Below are 6,115 nucleotides of genomic sequence, written 5' to 3'. Positions count from 1 at the left end.
TAGCCTGCTGGTCTCTGATGCCCCTGCTCAGCCCGGCACTGTGCTCTGGCACTTTGGCCATAAATGGATTTGACTGTACAATTCTGGGTGCACTTTGCAATATGCTGCCCTCCTGCTCATCCGCCACCCCAGCAGGAACAAGACTGGCAGAGAGGCAGAGCAAGTGGCTCTCTGTAAACCACTAGCACTGTAGTCAGTTCTTTTGCACTGGTTCTTGGTCCCCAAGTGTTCTTGATCGGACTACGGCTGCTCGGAATTTTACGACAGGATACTGCATCATTCATCAGGCTACTCAGTCAGTCAGTCAATCGTATTAAGCAGCGTGGCTCAGTGGAAAAGAGCAAGGGCTTGGGAGTCAGAGGTCATGGGTTCGAATTCCGGCTCTGCCACTTGTCAGCTGTGTGACTGTGGGCAAGTCACTTAACTTCTCTGGGCCTCAGTTACCTCATCTGTAAAATGGGGATTAAGATTGTGAGCCTTATGTGGGACAGCCTGATTACCCTGTATATCCCAGCGCTTAGAACAGTGCTCTGTGCATAGTAAGTGCTTAATAAATACCAACATTATTATTATTATTATTATTATTAATTGAGGGTTTACTGTGTGCAGAGAGAGCACTGTACTAAGCACTTGGGAGAGTACAATATAACAGACACATTCTCTGCTCACAATGAGTTTACAGTTTAAAGCCGGGAGAAAGACATTAACATAAATAAATAAAATTACAGGTATGGACATAAGTGATGTGGGGCTGGGATGGGAAATCGATAAAGGGACCAAGTCAGGGTGAGGCAGAAGGGAGTGGAAGAAAAGGAAAACGGGGCTCTGTCGGGGAAGGCCTCTTGGAGGAGAGGTGCCTTCAATAGGGGTTTGAGGCAGGGAGGGTAATTGTCTTTGGATATTAAGAGGGAGGGCGTTCCGGGCCAGAGGCAGGATGTGGGCGAGAGGTCGGCGGCGAGATAGATGAGATCGAGGTAGTGAGAAGGTTAGCATTAGGAGAGCAAAATGTGCGGGCTGGGTTGTAGGAGAGTAGGGAGGTGAGGTAGGAGGGGGCAAGGTGATTGAGTGCTTTAAAACTGATGGTAATGATTTCCTCTTTGATATGGAGATGGATGGGCAACCCCTGGTGGTTCTTGAGGAGTGGGAAAGCGTATCTTGAATGTTTTTGCAGAAAAATGATCCGGGCAGCAGAGCAAAGTATGGACTGGAGTGGGGAAAAACAAGAGGCAAGGAGGTCAGCAGGGAGGCTGATACAGAAATCAAGGTGGGATAGGATAAGTGCTTGGATTAACGTGGTAGCAGTCTGGATGGAGAGGAAAGGGCACATTTTCAATAGTATTTATTGAGTGCTTCTTCTTCGTGGAGCTTGGGAGAGTTCAGCTGAGTTAGTAGACATGGCCCCTGCCCTCAAGGAGCTTACAGTTTAGTGGGGAAAATGCAGGCTAAAATAAATTACAGATAAAGGGAAGCATTAGAGTGTAAAGGTATATATGTACTTATGTGCAATGGGGGCATGTGTGTGGTTGTGTATATGCACGCACCCAAATCCTTAGGTGATGGAGAAGTGCTCAGGTGGCATTTTGGAGGATGTAAAGTGAGATGAGAGATTAATCAGGGAAAGCCTCCTGGTGGAGATGTGCTTGCAGAAGGGCCTTGGAGATGGGAAGAGAAGTGGTCTGCCAGATGTGAAGGAGGTGGGAGCTCCAAGCGGAAGGGTGGATTTAAGTGAGAGGTCAGTGGCGAGAGAGATGAGAATGAAGCACAATGAGTAAATTGTCTTGAGAGGAGGAAAGTATGTGAACAGGGGTGTGGTGGGATAAGATTGTAAACTCCTTAAGGACAGGGTGGGATCACATCTTTTACTTCTTTGGATGTTCCCTAGGCACTGAATATAGGGCTCCTACACCCAGTGGACATTCATTAAATACCGTTGATGAAATTCGGATTAAAAAAAAATGACGGGAGCACTTGCCTGAAGTAAGTTCTGTATTTGTATGGGTATTACCTTCAAATATCATAAATGCAAACTCCTGCAGTTTTCAAGTAACAACTTGGGATCAATCGTAAGTCCTGGATCTTTCTGCACCAGGGACTCGTGAGGGACTTTTTGATTTTAAATTCAGGGTTTTGGAGGTGTTGTGGACCCGATGCTGAAATAGAGGCTTCTCTGTGGAGTGCAGAGATAGGGTTGCCCCATGCAGATGTGTTCCCCTAAACATTTCGTACTAATATGCCTCTGTCCTGAGCCAAGGTGCTGGGCGGCTAAAGACACCGAAAGAGGACCGGTCCCCTCTTGGGCACTGTGCTAAAGGCAGCGCCAGTCTCTGGGCCAAACTTAGCTCCAGGAATGGGAGCTTTTTCATGACTGCTTACCAGGAAGAATCTAAAAATGCCTCAGGCCAGGCGAGACGGACATTAATTACAGGTGAGAATAGGGGAGCTAAGTGTTGGGGTTTGGGTGAAAGGGTGTGTGTGTGTGTCCATGCGAGTGTATGTCAGGGAGGTGTCAGAAAACCCCTACTCCTGCTCCTGGCTGGAGCAGTCTGTGGTCTTGTGTCCTCCAGGGCTCTCCACCTCCTCTCAGGGATGGCATCTGCCACCTGGCAGCACCTGTTCTCCCTGCATCCTTACTCAGCAGTGTCGGAAGTGGGAACGAGCCCAAGACCTGTAAGTATGACTGAACCTAGAACAGGTTACCTTGGGAGGTTGGGGAATTTCCATTTCTGGATCTCTCTCCCCACCTTCAAAACCCTTCTGAAATCACAACTCCTCCAGGAGGACTTCCCAGATTAATTTCTAAGATTCCCCCCTTTTTATAATCCCCTCAACTGCCACTTTGGTGCTGCCTAAACACAGAAGTGCTCACAACCCTCATAGCCTACTTATGTACCTACTTTATGTAGTGTATTACTTCCTCCTACCTGTAATTTCTCATAGTATCTGTCTCCCCACCTAAACAGCAAATTTCTTGAAGGCAGAGAACATGTCTACTTTTATATTGCTCGCTCCCAAGTGCTTTAGTAGAGTGCTCTGCACCCAGCAGGGACTCAATAAATACGACTGATTGACTTAAAACATAAAAGACAAACATCTATCTACCCTGGTTCTTATGAACGTTATGTAAAGGGAATGTGCCTGTTACACTGTTATGCTGTACTCTCCCAAGAGCTTAGAACAGTGCTATGCACAAGGTAAGTGCTCAATAAATATGACTGAATGAATGAAAATGACCTCTTGAAATTGCTTCCAGATCTGTGATTTGGTGAAAGGCTTAAGCCAACTGGCCAGCAACTGCTAGCTACATTTGGGGCGATCATTTCTCTGAGATCTCCTTGCAAACTTGTGACAAGACTGGATTCTTTCTGGGCCAGGGGTTCTTTTGCTCTCTCCAATACTCCAGTTCAACAGTCCTCTCCGTCTCCTTCTTTTCCTAAAATCTGGATGTCATGAAGGAAGGGGCAGAGGCAGCCAGGAACAGAACCCTCTCCAGCTCTCCTAACTTTATCCAGCCCCAAACTCATTTTTGATGCTCTAAATTGCAAGCTTATTGTGGGCAGGGAACATGTCTGCTAATTCTGTTGTACTCTCCCAAGCGCTCAGTACAGTCCTCTGTACATAGTAAGCGCTTAATAAATACCTTTGTTTGATTGACTGGTTATGCCTTTCCCTCTGCATGGAGCTCCCTCCCTCCTCAGCTTCATTAACTATGCTAACTCTGGGAAGCACCTTGGCCTAGTGGCAAAGGCATAGACCTGGGAGTTGGAAGACCTGCGTTCTAATCCCTGCTGTGAGAATTTGACAAGTCCCATAACTTCTCTGGGCCTCAGTTCCCCCATCTGCAAAATACCTGTTCCCCCTCCTACTTAGACTGTGCACCCCATATGGAATCTGATTATCTTGTATCTAATCCAGCCCTTAGTATGGGGCTTGGCACATAGTAAACACTTAATAAGTACCACTATTATCCCCTGCAGCCCAAGTCCTCCTAAAAAACCACCTCTTCCAAGAGGCATTTCCTGCTTAATCCTCCCCTCTGTGGTCAGGTCACCACATTAGTCACTTTAGCACTCGTTTGCATCTCTCTTTATTGTTGTTTTAATTGCTAACTTTTGCACTATTTACATCTGTGCTATTTTTAAAAAATCCACAGGGTGTTTGCAATCTACAGGGCAGGTGACGTCACTGTTTATTGTTGTGTTGTACTTTCCCAAGCACTCAGTACAGTGCTCTGCACACAGTAAACACTCAATAAGTAAGATTGAATGAATGAATGAATGACTCTCTGTTCCACCGCTTCTCTCATTGAACTGTACACTTGAGGACTGGGGCCATGTTGTTTCCTTGGATTCTCTAAGGGTCTGCACTCTGTGGGCACCGAATAAAAACTGTTGAGGATGACGAAGAGGCAACCGAGACTTGCATCTTGGATGTCATACCCTCTTCCAGGCCTCTGCAGACTAAAAAGTATATGTGTACATATTTATTATTCTATTTATTTTATTAATGATATATCTATAATTCTATTTATTTACATTGATGCCATTGATGCCTGCCCACTTGTTTTGTGGTCTGTCTCCCCCCTTCTAGACTGTGATCCCGCTGTTGGGAAGGGATGGTCTCTACCTGTTGCCGAATTGTACTTTCCAAGCGCTCAGTACAGTGCCCTGCACACAATAAGCGCTCCATAAATATGACTGAATCAATAAAAGGTGAGGTTTTGCTCAACTTTGAATGAAGAGTGTTTTCTAGGCCAATCACTCATTCCTGGGCTCCACTGACTGGTTGGCACCGGGAGGCACACAGTAAAGTTAAATGGGACTATTCATTAACTCCGGGGAGGATGGCCTGAGGTTTTTTTTGTTCAAGGTGAGGACCAACCAACCAATCACACCAACCTCTCAGGGGGCTAGAGAACCCCTTTCCCTATAATGTTGGTATTTGTTAAGCGCTTACTATGTGCCGAGCACTGTTCTAAGCGCTGGGGTAGCCTCTGCTCCTCCTCCCCATTCCCCCTACTCCCTCCCTCTGCTCTTCCCCTTTCCCCTCCCCACAGCACCGGTGCATAGTTGTGTATATTATTTATTACTCTATTTTGTTAATGATGTGATCTCTGATTCTATTTATCTTGATGGTATTGATGCCTGACTACTTGTTTTGTTGTCCGTTTCCCTCATTTAGACTGTGAGCCTGTTGTTGGGCAAGGCTTGTCTCGGTTACCGAATTGCTGGTGTTTGTTAAGCGCTTACTATGTGCCGAGCACTGTTCTAAGCGCTGGGGGAGATACAGGGTCATCAGGTTGTCCCACGTGAGGCTCACAGTTAATCCCCATTTTACAGATGAGGTAACTGAGGCACAGAGAAGTGAAGTGACTTGCCCACAGTCACACAGCTGACAAGTGGCAGAGCTGGGATTCGAACTCATGACCTCTGACTCCCAAGCCCGTGCTCTTTCCACTGAGCCACGCTGCTTGTACGTTTCAAGTAGTTGGTCCAGTGCTCTGCACGTTGTAAGCGCTCAATAAATACGACTGAATAAATGAACGCTTGGATGGCTTCAAATCCAACCCCAGATACCCCCCGGGGGGGTGGGGTTGGGGGGAAACCTGTCCTTTTGGGCCAAGGAGAGGAGTCCATCCGGCTCAGCACCAATGTGGGGGTTAATTAATTCAATAGTATTTGCCCCATTTACCACTTGTGGGGGTTTCATTCATTCATTCAATAGTTTTTATTGAGCACTTACTCTGTGCAGAGCACTGGACTAAGCGCTTGGAATGTACAACTGGGCAACAGATAGAGACCATTCATTCATTAGTATTTATTGAGCGCTTACTATGTGCACAGCACTGGACTACATGCTTAGAATGGACAATTGGGCAATAGAGACAATTCATTCATTCAGTAGTATTTATTGAGTTCTTACTATGTGCAGAGCACTGGACTAAGTGCTTGGAATGTAGAGAAGCAGTGTGGCTCAGTGGAAAGAGCTCGGGCTTGGGAGTCAGAGGTGATGGGTTTGAATCCCTGCTCTGGCACTTGTCAGCTGTGTGACTGTGGGCAAGTCACTTAATAATCATGTTCATATTTGTTAAGCGCTTACTATGTGCCAAGCACTGTTC

Source organism: Ornithorhynchus anatinus, chromosome 17 (genome assembly GCF_004115215.2).
Source record: "Ornithorhynchus anatinus isolate Pmale09 chromosome 17, mOrnAna1.pri.v4, whole genome shotgun sequence".
NCBI lineage: Eukaryota > Metazoa > Chordata > Mammalia > Monotremata > Ornithorhynchidae > Ornithorhynchus > Ornithorhynchus anatinus.
The sequence above is the reverse complement of the archived record's forward strand: the minus strand, read 5'-3'. Positions refer to the sequence as shown.